Here is a 15,506-nt window from a genome sequence, read left to right as displayed (position 1 = left end):
ATTGAAGTAATTTTATGTTGGCGTGACACAAGATTGGAAGGCCTGATGGGATGCTGGCAGCCAACAGTTTTAATGAGCATTCATGAGATGAAAATGACATTCAAGCCAACAGCCAGTGGGAGGACCAATCTATCATTAACTCGCCATTGGGGGAATTGAAATATAAATGAGTAGAGAGTGCAGGCACATCTACCCGCATTCTCTAAACAATTAAATATAAACTGCTGGCACAGAACTATGCATAAGCATGTAGTCATGTACTCATTTTCAGCTAGGTTATAGTAATGAGGTCCTCTTCAGCTAGAACCAATAATGCAGTCAATGACCAGGGACTAGGAGCTGCAGTTCAGAAGAAATAATATTGTCTGAAGGTGGAAAGGCACTGAAAACCAAATCCAAACTTACAATTGTTGCATGACTTCTTTATTAAAATGTGTTTAAATGAAAAGAAAATTCAACCTTACCTGAACATATGTTGCCCCATTTTTTGGAGGTGCATCTGATGGAACAGAGCTATGTTGCTGATACGCATAGGTTGTAAACCGAAATGCATGTCCTTAATTCTTCACTTTGTAGTGTGTCAAATTATGCAAGGTGAAATTTTTGGGGCAGAAAGAAGACGGAATCACAGGTATGCAAAACAAATATTTCTGGGTAAGGATCAAACCCCAGCATATGCTTTGTATAAAATGGATGCATTTGTGTTCAATAAATTTGGCTCATTTTGGTCTCAATCTTGAAGCAAAGTCACCATTGTTGAAGTTATCGTAAATATGCTAATTTTTTTTGCCAGTGGGAATTTGTTTTGCACACCATATTCGCTATCTACCTTTGAATTTTGTTACATGCTTTCAGTTCACAAAACAAGCCTTTCCTGGAATATTTCCAGCTACAGCTGCATTTCAATTTTCAGCTAATAAAACCGAAGAGATAGAACTGTTTCATGGTGCTGCATAGTTGTAGATGGAGTGTCAGCAATATCCCAGGCAGTATTTCACTGAATCAATGCCTAAGGAACCATCATAGTTTGTCGCTGCTACTAGATGGGTACTTTGAAGGGGGCTGTATTTTCTGCCTTTGCTTCACTGCAAAAGCAATGACTGCACTATGCTCACTGCTACAGGATGACTTACAGACTCAAGAAGTGGGATGGGTCTTCCCAGGGCTGTCATGATGTCACAACAGCATCAAGCTTTTATGCAGCAAGCTCACTGCAGGCCACCATAGGTGACACCTTCTCAATAAACCAATCTGTAGTTCATCAATGGTGATATTTTCCAGAAGAAATACCTTTATCAGTTTTTCAGTGGAAATGCAATATTAAATGTAGAGGAAACAGATTTTTTATCACTGGCAGACTTGCCAGGAGGCGTGGACAGAATAAATGAAACACATGAGGCTTATGAAGAGAGACTGAGTAGACTGGGGCTATACTCACTGGAATTCAGAAGAATGAGGGGAGATCTTATAGAAATATATAAGATTATGAAGGGAATAGATAAGATAGAAGCAGGGAAGTTGTTTCCACTGGTGGGTGAGACTAGAACTAGGGGGCATAGCCTCAAAATAAGGGGAAGCAGATTTAGGACTGAGTTGAGGAGGAACTTCTTCACACAAAGGGTTGTGAATCTGTGGAATTCCCTGCCCAGTGAAGTGGTTGAGGCTACGTCATTGAATGTTTTTAAGGCAAGGATAGATAAATTTTTGAACAGTAAAGGAATTAAGGGTTATGGTGAGCGGGCGGGTAAGTGGAGCTGAGTCCACAAAAAGATCAGCTATGATCTTATTGAATGGCGGAGCAGGCTCGAGGGGCCAGATGGCCTACTCCTGCTCCTAGTTCTTATGTTCTTATGAGCTGTACACATCAATGATAATGCGCAGATGAGAAAAATGCATGCTAGTTGAGATGGCTTCTGGATTCTACTGTGATCCTACATGTAAATGCCCTTCATCCAAAATGGTACCATCTTGATTTTATTCTTCAGAAATCCATAATACAAGCTTTAATTGAGGTGTCAAGAGCCTGAATAAATGGCTGTTGTGAGACCGAGGCAATGTTCAGCAGCCACGGCTCTTGACCCTGAATTAGAAGTCTCGCTTCACTGGCACAAAAACAGATGACAAATACAATGAGGCCATTGCCACCTTTGGAGTAGCTGTTGAGCACAGTATAGGGTTTTAAAGCAAAGATTCCGGGGCGATTCTCCCCAAAAAAATTCTAAGTGTTGAATTTGGGGTAAAACTGGAGTAATTCATGCTGGCTTTTACAGTGGGAGTTCAGACTAGAATCTCCCACACTCTGTGCAAGGCAGGGGCCACCAGTGGGATAATCATTAAATTTTAGGGGCCTATTCCTGCTGGAGAGGCTGCAACCTGCAGGCTTCTGCGCATGCACAGTGACCTTGAACTGTCAGCCTGCAATTTGCTGGTCAGCTCGATTGCTGGCCAGCCCGGGACCCCCACAGTGCTGCCCTCCCAACCCCCCCACGGCCCAATTGCGGCCTCCCTGACCATTCCTGGCCCCAACCCGACCCCTGTCCTGGCCCGCCCCAGTCTTCAGCCCCCTCCCCCACCACACCCATAGTGCCAAACCCCCACCCACCCACCCTGGCAGACCCTGTAGATGTGGCGAAGGGCCACAGACTTCCCCCCAGCCCGCCCCAATTTCCAGCCCCCACAAAAAAGATTAATCCCCCCAACAGTCCCGACCATGCCACCCCCCTAGGCAGACCCACTCCAGCCCACCCCAATTGTTGGCCTCCCTCCAGCCTCCTTTGATCCCCATGCAAAGGAACAGTGGGATCCCCCACCGCCACTATTTGCCCCTTAGCCCCGCCCCTATTAGGTCCTGCCCCCTTTGCAATGCCCCATGCCTGATGGGCAATGCCAAGATGCCCCATGGGCATGGGCATTTGTCCCTTGGGCAGTGCTGGGGCACAGGCTGGCCCTGCCAGGGTGTCCATGCCCAGGGACCACCATTGCCCCCCCCTCCACCGCCCGACCCCCTGGGGAGCCCCAATTGCCCCCCCCTTTCACTCCAGCAGTCGTCCCGATAGATCCTTTAAAGTGGGGATGTACTGTAAATCCTGCTGGAGGAAATATCCTTGTGGAGGGGGGGGGGGGGGGGGAGCGGGGGGAGGCGAGGCGAGGAGGGGGGGGCGGGGGGAAGGGCTAGCGGGCCTGGAGAATTCAGACCCAGGCCTGCTAATAGCATTGAAATAACATTAAAAATAGATGCAAATAATTTACCTGGTTTTCTTGCTGGTTTCCAGCGCAGATCTGACGGTGTTAGAAAGCCGGGGCTGGGAGATACGGGTGTGGCGGGAACGCATCCTCAAATCCCACCCACGCCCATACGCGAGAATCGTCCCCTACATTGTTTGGAATATTTCAACAGGGGAATTTCACAGGGATCTGACATATAATCCAGCCCAAGTCTCCAAAATCCCACATATTTGCTGCACAACTTTGCCATCAGACAGAAAAGAGGCATACAACAAGGAAAGGAGCTCCATGGGAATGTTAAAATTAAAATTTATTTATTAGTCACAAGTAAGGCTTATGTTAACATTGCAATGATGTTACTGTGAAATTCCCCTAGTCACCACAGTCTGGCGCTTATTCAGGTTAATGTACCTAATCAGCACATCTTTCAGACAGTGGGAGGAAACTAGAGCACCCGGAGGAAACCCACACAGACACAGGGAGAACATGCAAACTCCACTCAGACAGTGGCCCAAGCTGGGAATTGAACCCAGGTCCTGGTGCTGTGGGGTAGCAGTGCTAACCACTGTGCCACCATGAGGAAGTGTGAGGAAGATGATAACAAAGAGGAAGAGAGCAATAGTGTGCTTAAATAGTTCAGAACTTTGTGATGTAAAGCTACTTGTAATAATGGACAGTCTGCCATTGACTAGCTTTGGTTTTGCTATGAAAGTTCATGTAAGAACATACCAAATATTGTCTGTAGGGAAACCGAAGTGTTATCTTTCAACCCCATCTCAGAACTCGCCACTTTTCTACTTCAACTGCTCGATAAAAGCCATCCATGTGAATTAAAAATAAAGAAAAATCAAGATTTATTCTGTGCTATTGATGTAATATGTTACATCATTGTGAGAATTTATTAGGGAAATTCCTTGGTCCAACTAACTCATTTGTGTCATCAATGATCTTTCTCATCATAGGGCCAGAAGTGGGGTTTTCACTGATGATTACACAATATTTAGTTCTATTCAAAATCCCTCAGATTGTGGCGCAGTTTGTGCCCGCATGCAACAAGACTCAGGTTTGGGCTGAAAAAACGGCATGTAACATTTGTGCCACTGAATTACCAGATAATAGCCGCCTCCGCTTGACATTCAATGGATTACCATCATTGAATGCCCCACCAACAACATCCTGAGGGTTACTAATGATCAAATATTTAACACTGTAACACATAAACACTGTAGCTACAATAGCAGCTTAGAGATTAGGTATTCTGTAGTAGGTAACTCACCTTCTGACTCCTCGAATTCTTTCCACTATCTACATGACACAGGTCAGGAGTGTGATAGAATACTCTCCATTCGTGTGGATGAGTGCAACTCCAACAATCTTCAAGAAGCTCAATCCTATTCAGATTGAAGCAGACTACATGATTGGTATTCCATACAAAACAAAGAAAGATTGATTACACAGGAGGCCATTTGGCCCATTGTGTCTATGCGGCCAGCAAAACATCTTCCACCCTAATCCTACCATCAGCTCTTAGTCTGTAGCCCTGTAAGATATGGCACTTCAAGCGCATATTTAACTGCATTTTGACTGGTAGACTGATACAATAGTCTCTAACTTCTTATCTCCAGGGGGTTGTATTCTGGAGGTATTCCAGAAGATGCACTGGGGATCCCTGGGAGGTCCACATGTAAGGACTGCCGGGGGATTGCCCAGGAAGTTTAAAATTCTGATGGGCAATAATCCTGCACTGGGAACCACCCGGTACTCCGGTGTAAATCAGAGACTTTAGATGGTTCTGACTCTGTTTGCAGAATAGATATCCAGGAAAGGTTAGAATAATTAAAACCACTTCTATTTCCTGGGTAACTATTCTACTGGCCTCCCCCAATCCCTGACTGGACCTCCTGACTACAACCCTAATTATTCCATCGACTCCCTGACCAGTCCCCCCAGCCCCCTGACCACCCCCTGACTATTCCTCATCTTTCCAACTATCCTCCTGACCAATCCCATCTACCCTCCGGCTCCCTGACGACTGCCTACCCGGTGACTATCCCCCACATGCTCAGAACCATTGCCCCACCCCCAAAACCCAACTTCCCTCCATCCTTTCCAACTATCCACCTATTCCCCCCCTGACTACTTGTCAACCTGACCACCCATTATCTGACTACCCCGCACCGCCACCCCTCCCCCCCCCCCCCCCCCCCCCCAGTCCTTCCAATCCAGTTAGTGCCAGAAAAAGTGTTTGTGGCTTCACTTTTCCTGATGCTGCAGCCCTCCATTGAAGAGTCCCAGGGGACAGTATACTGCTCATTCCTCAGCAGAACCGAGCTGGAAGGTTGGGCGAGGGATGTGAAGCTCACGACTAAGGTAAGTAAAAATCCAGCAGTGATTGTAACTCCTTAGGAGTTCTGGCCCACTGTTATTCAGCACATGGCTGCAAATGTGACAGTGAATGTGATATTGTGGGATATATATTCACGTGACGGTTAGTTCCTAGCTCCTCATGAATAATATAATCATATAATATCCCTTCTTCTTTCAAAAAGCATACAATGCCTCTATGTCAAAAAACTGTTTCAATGATTAACATTTTTTCTAAACTAAAGGAAATCAACAATTGAATTTTGCAGATAAACTGAGCACTTTAAGAGCGTGTAATCTAGAAAAATATTATTCATTGGATGACTTAGTGTTAGGATGTTGTGCCCCCGTCCTGAGGATTTGGCATTTATCACTCAGTGGTGAGTTGGTACACTGCAGAGCTGCTGCTGTGCTTGTTGCTCCTGGTGCTGTAAGAGTCATGCTTGATGTTGCCAACATTGTGCCAATTCCTGGTGACATTAATGTTGCACTGCTTGTAGGTGATGTTATCTCGCTGATTAGTGATGTTGGGTATGTTGCTAATGACCTTTTCTCTTTTCCAGCTCCGTGTAAGTCAAATATGACTTTAAAATATATGTTAATAATTTGAGATGAGGAAACTAAATGTAATATCTCCAAATTTGCAGATGAAACAAAGCTGGGTGGGAGGGTGAGCTGTGTGGAGGATGCAGAGATGATTCAGTGTGATTTAGACAAGCTGAGTGAGTGGGAAAATGCATGGCAGATGCAGTATGATGTGCATAAATGTGAGGTTATCCACTTTGGTAGCAAAAACAGGAAGCCAGATTATTATCTGAATGGCTATGAACTGAGAGGGGAGAATGTGCAATGAGAACTGGGTGTCCATGTACACCAGTTGCTGAAGGTAAGCATGCAGTTGCAGCAGATGTTAAAGAAAACAAATGGTATGTTGGTCTTCATAGCAAGAGGATTCGAGAGCAGGAGCAGGAATTTCTTGCTCCAATTATACGGGGCCTTGATGAGGCCACACCTGGCAGTTTTGGTCTCCTTAACTGAGGAAGGGTGTTCTTGCTATAGGGGGAGTGCAGCGAAGGTTTTCCAGACTGATTCCTGGAATGGCGGGACTGATGTATGAGGAGAGATTGAGTCGGGTAGGATTATGTGCTCTTGATTTCAGCAGAATGAGGGGGGATCTTATAGAAACATATAAAATTCTAACAGGACTAGAGAAGGTCGTGCAGGATATTCCCGATGCTGGAGGTGTCCAGAACCAGAGGTCATAATCTAAGGATATGGAGTAAATATTTAGGACTGAGATTGAGGGGAAATTTCTTCATCCAGAGAATGTTAAACCTATGGAATTCACTACTACAGAAAGAAGTTGAGGGAAAAAGGTAGATGCAGGAATTTGTACCATCCAAAGGTGTGCTAAATGTTGTCAACAATGAAGATTCCTTGTCAAGCTTCACATTCCAGTAACCGTTTCTGGCTTTGAGTTTGCTGAAAACCTTTGTCTCTGCCAGTGCTAATGTGATTTCTTCCAGTGCTGGAATAGGATAGTGTGATAACCCCCATGAGTTCCATGGAAAATTATTAATCAACCTTCCTGTGGGTCTCATTGAATACGAGTTCCCTTAGTAACAGACAATGGCCTGTCCATGTGGAACTCATCACCTGAGCCCTTTATAAGGCAGACATCAGGAAAGGTCTCGCTTGGGACTTGTGTGAGAACTGTTGTTCCAGTTGGGACTTGTGTACGTGTGTCACAGAGCAGTGGCTTAATTTTGTGTTTAACAATAAATACCATTCCTTTTAATTTGGGCTTCCGAGGTTATGCTGGGGAAAGCTGGGGAGTTGTTTATATGGGGTTCCCCAGTACATGCAGCAATTAAGTTGTTATGGGATGGGTGAATCAGAGGGAATATGCCAGTGGAACAGCGTGAAACTCATGGGCTTAAAATTATCGCTAATGAGACGCAAGATTCAGTCTCAAAACACACCAGTGTCCTCAGCGTGAAATATTCAGTTTTTCTCACCGGAAACAACACTCTGCCATCTTTTAGTAAGATTTCACTCAAATGCTGGAGCTTCATCAAGGACATCTCTGCAGGAGTCTCTCAGGGTAGTGTCCTAGGCTCTTAGCTGCTTCATCAATGAATTTCCCTCCGTCATAAGGCCAGAAGTGGGGATGTTCACTGATGATTACACAATGTTCAGCACCATTCACCGACTCCTCAGATACTGAAGCAGTCCATGTTCAAATGCGACAAAAACTGGACAATATCCAGACTTGGGCTGACAAGTGGCAAGTGACATTTGTGTCACATAAATGCCAGGTGATGACCATCACCAATAAGAGACATTCTATCCACCATCCCTTGACATTCAGTGGTGTTACCATCACTGAATGCCCCACTGTCAGCATCCTTGAGGTTACCATTGACCAGAACCTCAACTGGACTCACCAAATAAACACAGTAGCTACAAGAGCAGGTCAGAGGCTAGGAATACTGCAACAAGTAACTCCCCTCCTGACTCCCCAAAGCCTGTGCGCCAACTATAAGGCATTGGTCAGGAGTGTGATGGAATATGCCCCACTTTCCTGGATGGGTGCAGCTCCAACAACACTCAAGAAGTTTGACACCATCCAGGACAAAGCAGCCCACTTGATTGGCACCACATCTACAGACATTCAATCCCTCCAACATCAACACTCAGTAGCAGCAGTATGTACCATCGACAAGATGCACTGCAGCAATTCACTGAAGATCCTTAGACAGCACCTTCCAAACTCACAACCACTTCCATATAAAAGGACAAGGGCAGCAGATACATCATAGAATCATAGAAATCATAGAAACCCTACAGTGCAGAAGGAGGCCATTCGGCCCATCGAGTCTGCACCGACCACAATCATGGGAACACCACCACCTACAAGTTTCCCTCCAAGCCACTCACCATCCTGACTTGGAAATATATCGCCATTCCTTCGCAGTCGCTGGGTCAAAATCCTGGAATTCACTCCCCAACGGCATTGTGGGTCAACCCACAGCATGTGAACTGCAGTGTTTCAAGAAGGCAGCTCACCACCACCTTCTCAAAGGCAACTAGGGATGGGCAATAAATGCTGGCAGGCCAGTGACGTCCAGGTCCCACGAATAAAAAATAAGTGTATCTCCTGCTGCTCTCCATGTGGCAGGTAGACTGCTACATTGTTAGTTAGCACATGGATGCGGCACCCCATGATACTTTTCACATAACAATTAGTTGCCAACTTTTTATGAATAATTTAACAATATAACATATGCTTTTTCTTTTAGTTTTAGGTTGTCTAAGTTTATTCATCTATGGCTGTTTTTTTTGGCAACTTGAGTTCTTGCCCTTGAGGGTATAAACTAGTTATGCATCATGTTAAATTCTTTTTTGAACACCTCCCACTGATCTTTGGTCTTTAGTTTTTCTCATCCACGTATCAGGATAGCTGTAACCCTTTAGTGAGTGTCTTGCAAGGCACAGCAACAAAACAGCATTGTTTGTTAATATGAATAATAGAAACCTTTATTCATAATAATGACGTGATGCAATATTTGCTCACCTCAGGAAGCCTCTCGTAGTTGGGGAGAGCCAAAAGCAATGCAGCCGCAAGCTGAAAAACTTTATAAGAATATTAGCCTGGAGATTGTTTAAAGGTTGCTTTATTCTTTCTTGTAGCTGTTCGAATGTAAAAGTCTTGTAGTCGTAGATTGGTGTGCCTGCAAGTGACTTCCACTATGGGATCAAACGGTCATTGAATAGTATGAAGCTGAATTTTAACTTTAATTTGATACTCTATGTTAACATATATACTGTTGTTAAAGTATATAAACATATATACTGTTGTTATAACAGTATATCATTATATCAGTAATGATATACTGTTATCATTAGCCATTCTTACTGGGGGGGTTTACTCAACTTCCCAGAACTCTCTGTGTATATCCCAGTATATTTTCCAGGCAGGAAGTAAGGGCACAAAATTCCAGTTTGGGGGTCAATCTCCCATACCAACAGTGGCCCAACTTTATACAGTCCAAACCATGAACTCAAAATTAGATGTATTAAATATTGTTTCATTACACCACAGCAAAACTCAAAGAATGAGCTTCCTTTTTTTGCCAAAAGCAATCCAGCCACAAGCTGAAAAACTGAATAAGAATATTAGCCTGGAGATCGTTTGAAGATTGCCTTGTTTTATCAATCATCTGCTTGAACGAGGTGCAGTTTAAATTATCACTCAATCCAGCCAAAGTCTTGACATGACCGACTGGATGCCATTTTGATGCATACGTTGTAGTGACAGAGCTGGCAACTACTTAAAAGAGGCATTACTTTAGACCTCTTGAATATATTGAATAAGGAGCTTAATGTCTGTTTGAGGACCCAGCCTATTAATTCATTTGTTGTAAGTGATTGATTGTCTTCTTATAGCGACTGTTGGAGACTCTACCCCAAAAAAATAAGCTTTGAAAATATATGTACCTTACCTGGTTCCTATTTCCACAGGTTCCTGCTGGCTCTCTCTGCTGGTGAGACAACCAGAGAGGCACGTTGCCTCTGGTAACTCACTCAAAATATTAAAATGAGGCCCATAAACCAGCCTATGTTGGTGCATGCAGCATCTGCATCTTTCACCTGAAAATGGGTGCAAACCAACTTATCTCTTTAATATCAGAGTTTAGTAACTACACAAAGTAGATTCTGGGTTTATAAGTCCTTTCTAAATGGTTCCAGATAACACCCAGCCAAGCAACGGCTTAAGTTGTCTCAGTTGACTGCATTCATTGCAAGCGACATTCCAACCAGATCATCTACTCACCCAGATCCAAGTTCTCTCATTATTGCTTCCTGCAAGGCAGGGTAAGGTATTTTTGTATCTATTTCTTAATTTTAGACTCAATGCTTTTCAGTAGCAGTTTGTAGCTGTGCCCGGACACCACTTTTTGTTGACTTTGTGCATCTGAATAATTGCTAATAATGCAAAAGCATTGCTATTAATTTGGGCTGCCCATCAACATTTCCTGAAATAAATGAAATTGGATAATAACTGTTTCCTAACTCTAACCTTGAGATCCATTTACTATTCTCCTGGTTATTAAAATTCCATTTAGAATTGCATTGATAATAATCAATTCTTCTGCTGAAGTCAACCAACTATAATGCAAGCAAAGATTATATAAATCTCAGTATGCTATTATCTATAATATGGGACTGTATTTGCATCATGGATTTTTGAGGAGGACAGTCAGATGAAGAGGATGACCAGAATATCAGTATACAAAGTGAACAGACGTTCAACATGGTGGACATCAAAGAATGATTTGGCACAGTGGTACCATCAGAAGCCTTTGCTACCATCCAGATTATATGACACAGATGCAGGACCGGATTAAATATATGCAAAACTGGGATCAGTGCAGGTGCAAACATCATTTTACTTCACAGTAGAATGTATGTACCCACAGAAATGGCAGGTGATAGCTTAAACAGCCAATACCAAATTCTCATACAATGGCTTTGAGATTCCATCCTTGGGATCCGTTGCACTTAAATGTCGTAACAGCATCCTATCCTGGTCATTCCAGATACTTTATATAATGGACATCACAAGTGCAGTGACTGCAGGCCAAGGCATGCAGTGTTGTGTCCTTGATCATCAACCATCATCTTATCAAGACAATGACGAAGGCCACAAACTACAAGCAGCAGCACTGGAAACTGTATACTAACAGTGGGAGAAGCCCTCCACCTAAATCTGCAATGCAGGTATCAGCCAACAGGCTACATGGCAGGGTCTAAAAATGAATACGTATACGAACACCAAACTTGCAAACTTCATCTGACTGTGGTGCAAATGCGCAATAACTATTCAGCAGACAAGTGTGGACAGCCCTTCCTAGTCATCACTCGTTGATACTCCCAAGGATGCACGATGCATTTATCGAAAATCAGGAAAAGTTCAAAGATGCCCACAACTGGCATGCAGGCAACAAATTACTGAAGCTAATTGTTTGACAATGTGTTACCCTCCATGAGGTCCATGGGGAATCACTGATTGATCTCCCTGTGGGGCTCATTGAGTATGAGTTCCCCTGGTAACATGCAGTGGCCCCACCATTGCTGTCATGGCCGGACTTCAGTTCTGCAGCTTCCAAAACTCCTGTTCATTCAAAGCTTCACTATTCAACTCCAATTCCTGTCCACCTATGACAACGCCTGAAATGGCTCTTTAACTCCCTGTTTATAAATTTTGAATCCTTGCCCTTATGTTTAAATCTTTTCTTGGCCTTGACCTTCCCTATCTCTGCACCAATCTCCTGGAATCCCCTCTAGATTCTGCCTTTCTGATTTCAGCCTCTTGTGCATCCAACTTCCAAGTGCCCCACCATTGATGATCATACCCTCAGCAGCAATGTCTCATTCTCAGGAATTCGTCTCTAAACTTGGAAGTTCCCTCTCCTCAATTCACATCTTCCTTAAAACCCACCAATTTGACCCAGCTTTGGTCAACCAAATTTCCTAATTTCTCTTTCTGTGGGTCAGCATCCAATTTTCTTGCACCTTGCTAAAGAATCTTTGTCATCAGCATTCCACTGACATTCCAACTAAGACTCAAACTTGCTTGGTATTGAATAAAGATCTGGGTTAATAATGGCATCCAGTTCACCATGTTACTCACCATCCTAGAGTAAATTTTCCACTTGCAAGGAACCATTCAATGTGTGCAGGGATTTTTAAATTCAGCCTGAAATTGGTCTTCTCAACAGGAAACCATTTTCACCAGGATCCCCCAAGCACAATCCAGTCCTGTTGCTGGTTGGCATCATTGAACCAAGCAGTACCAATGGTGCAGATGAAACAAATCAAACTGCAGTAGATTCTAATCCTTTATTGCCTTTGGGGACTATGTCTCTTCATCCACTACCAGAATTGTAACCCACACTTGTCAATGGATGAACTACCGTTTACTGATATCCAGCCCATCTTCATGCTTTGCATCTCCATCTCCTAGAATGAGGGAAAGACACCTTCATTTTTAGCTAATGTTGCTGAAAATTCTGGACTTATTTACTTAGACTTAATTCATCTGTCCCATATGAGAATATTCTAGACTTACCAAAACCTCCTTTTCTAGCTTTAAAGTTTATTTATTAGTGTCACAAGTAGGCTTACATTAACACTGCAATAAAGTTACTATGAAAATCCCCTGAGGGAGAAATTAGCATGGCCAATGCACCTAACCAGCACATCTTTCGGATTGTGGGAAGAAACCAGAGCATCCGGACGAAACCCACGCAGACATGGGGAGAACGTGCAGACTTTGCACAGACAGTGACCCAAGCCAGGAATCGAACCCAGGTTCCTGGCGCTATGAGGCAGCAGTGCTAGCCGTTGTGCCACTGTGTGACCCATAATTCTACAGCCCTATAATGGCCCACATACTTGGGGGCGATTCTCTCATCCCGCCGCGCTAACTTTAGTGCGGCAGGCCGGGAGAATCGCATGTCGGCCGATTCATGGGGGAGTGGGGGGGGATTCCCATGAGCGTTCGCGCTGTGATTGCACCTTCCAGGCCCGGATTTTTGGTGGCGTCTGCGTGGGAGGCGGGGCTAATACTTAAATAGACTTTAAAATACAATTTAAATGTAATTAGCGGGCCCGGGACTGAATTCTTCGGGCCCGCTAGCATCTCCCACCTGGCCAGTGGTATTTCACTTCAGTGGGGTACAGACTAGCTCCCCACTTTCAGGCAACTAACGGGATGAATCCGCTGGAATGAAGGGGAGGGCAATCAGGGCCCCCCCAAGGGGTCGGACGGTGGGGAGGTGGTGGCCCCATTGCCCAAGGGGCAGAGTGCCCATGCTCAGGGGGCACCTTGGCACTGCCCACCAGGCATAGGGGCGGGGCCAGCTGGGGACGGGGCTTAGGGGGCGATCCGCGGGGTTGAGAGGTCCCACTGCCACTCTGCATGGGGATCGGTCAGAGCTGGAGAGAGGCCAACGATCGGGACAGCCTGGGTGCGGTGGGGGGGAGGGGGGGCGTCAGCCTTGGGGCAGGCCGGGTGGGTGGGGGGGGGTGGCGATGGTATCATCACTGATGAGGGGGACTGGTGATCGGGATGTTCCAGGACGGGATAGGGCCTGGCCCCGGAATGATCGTGGTGGCTGCGATCGGGCCGTGGGGAGGTGGGTGAAGAGGCAGCACTGCGAGGGTCCCCGACTGGCCAGCAATCGAGTTGGCCAGTAAACTGCAGGCTGACAGTTCGGGGCCACTGCGCATGCGGAACTGTCAGACTCTGGTGTGTATAGGCCCCACCCCCTGAGCTTTTAATGGTATTCCTGATTGTGATCTCTGCAGTGCACAGAGTGTGGGAGATTCGAGTCTGAACTCCCACTGAAAAAACAATCATGATTTACACCAGTTTTCCCACAAATTTGACACTTAGAACGTTTTTGGGAGAAACGCAGCCTTTGTGTGTATTCTACAGGAAAGAAAGTGAAGGAATATTCACTCTATAATGTTCAATTTGTCATTTTCAAATTGTAGAAGCAGTAAAATACCATGATTCCTCCCATATCTCATATCGGCTTTGCTAACTGGTTAACTGAAGTAATATCCCAAAATAGAATTTAAAAATGTAACTGCTACTCTGTTTAATTGTGATCATAGTGGGGGGAACCTTCCACTGAATATATGTAGAGGAGTACACTAAAGAACAATTTGTATTTTCGACAGTCACAAATGCTGCTTTCCCTGAGGTTTCTGAACAAGCAGAAAACAAGGGATCTTCTCAAACTGGATATTTTTTGATCTATCTTACCAAATTGGATCATCTGGAATCATCACCCATATTTAACAAGGTTGGTTATCATTTGTTCTAGTCGGCAATTTCATTTGTTTTTCTTTGTTAGAAAATAATTATTTTCTCTTCCCACGCCTGAAGTTCTTTCATGACGATTGATGTACTGTATAACTCCATAAAAACGCAATTCTTCATGTGCAAACCTACAGATTGGTTGTCAATCAGTGGATAAATAACTGGGGCATCACAGTGGACTCCATTCTTGTGTTCAAAATGGGTACTGTGTAGTATGGATCAATGGACATCAATCAGAATGGAAACATTCATGAGTTATTGACTCTCCAGCCGAGGGCATAGAGGCCAAGTACAGCATCTCACCTATTGCTTCAGTTAATATCAGCAAGTTTCTCCAATCAGTAATCAATTTCAGGACCTTCCAGGTTTATCTTCCTCGGTATCATAGAAGGCAATGCATTGAGGAATGAACTATCAGGTTGGCTGCGTGTACTCTTAAGCTTTAGAATTAAATGATGTTGTTCATTTGAAAACTGATTCTGCTGACTAGTGATTTTTTTCAACGGATGAAACAAATCTTTTTAACTTCATGTTTGAAACAATAGTGAAGGTTGCCAATGCACATGTTCATAGCTGTTCCTCTCTAAAACAAAATTAGTTTTCGCCCATAAGATCTGTGGTTCTTCCTGTGCACTCCTGCAATGACTGGCGTGAATCTGTCAAAAGATCTTCAAATTGCCCAGATACTGTTCTAATGGTGACATACAGTTCTACATACCTGAGTCCCTGTGTTATTGGCCCTTGGAGGGACCTGGCAAAGGGACAACAGTCATCTGATAAGACCAGAGGTACCCATTTAGTAAAGGATGGAAGTGGAATCCATTTACTCCAGGCAAAGGTTGCAGCCAAGACCCTGGGTGAAATAATTTCATTTTCTTTAACTTTTTGAATGGAACGCTTATTCAGGAAATTGTGTGGGTTGCTCTACTAGGCTTAAAGAGCTGGCTCTGTTCACTTTAGAGGAGTGTAGACTTCGAGGAACCTCTATCAAAAGTATATAAAATGATGCCAGGACTGGATT

General features: G+C 44.3%; 1 protein-coding gene across 1 annotated transcript in view; it reads left to right on the top strand.

The window, feature by feature from the left end:
• The window catches only part of LOC144500077 (receptor-type tyrosine-protein kinase FLT3-like), a 78,433-nt gene that overhangs the window by 14,775 nt on the left and 48,152 nt on the right, over window positions 1-15,506 (top strand). The window contains exon 2 of the mRNA XM_078222851.1: window positions 14,344-14,468. The gene's annotated coding sequence lies outside the window, so the exon portion shown is untranslated. The remainder of the gene's footprint in view (window positions 1-14,343; window positions 14,469-15,506) is intronic.

Source organism: Mustelus asterias, chromosome 10, assembly GCF_964213995.1.
Source record: "Mustelus asterias chromosome 10, sMusAst1.hap1.1, whole genome shotgun sequence".
NCBI classification, from domain to species: domain Eukaryota; kingdom Metazoa; phylum Chordata; class Chondrichthyes; order Carcharhiniformes; family Triakidae; genus Mustelus; species Mustelus asterias.
Note: the sequence above shows the minus strand (reverse complement) of the source record. Positions and strands in the feature narration are given on the sequence as shown.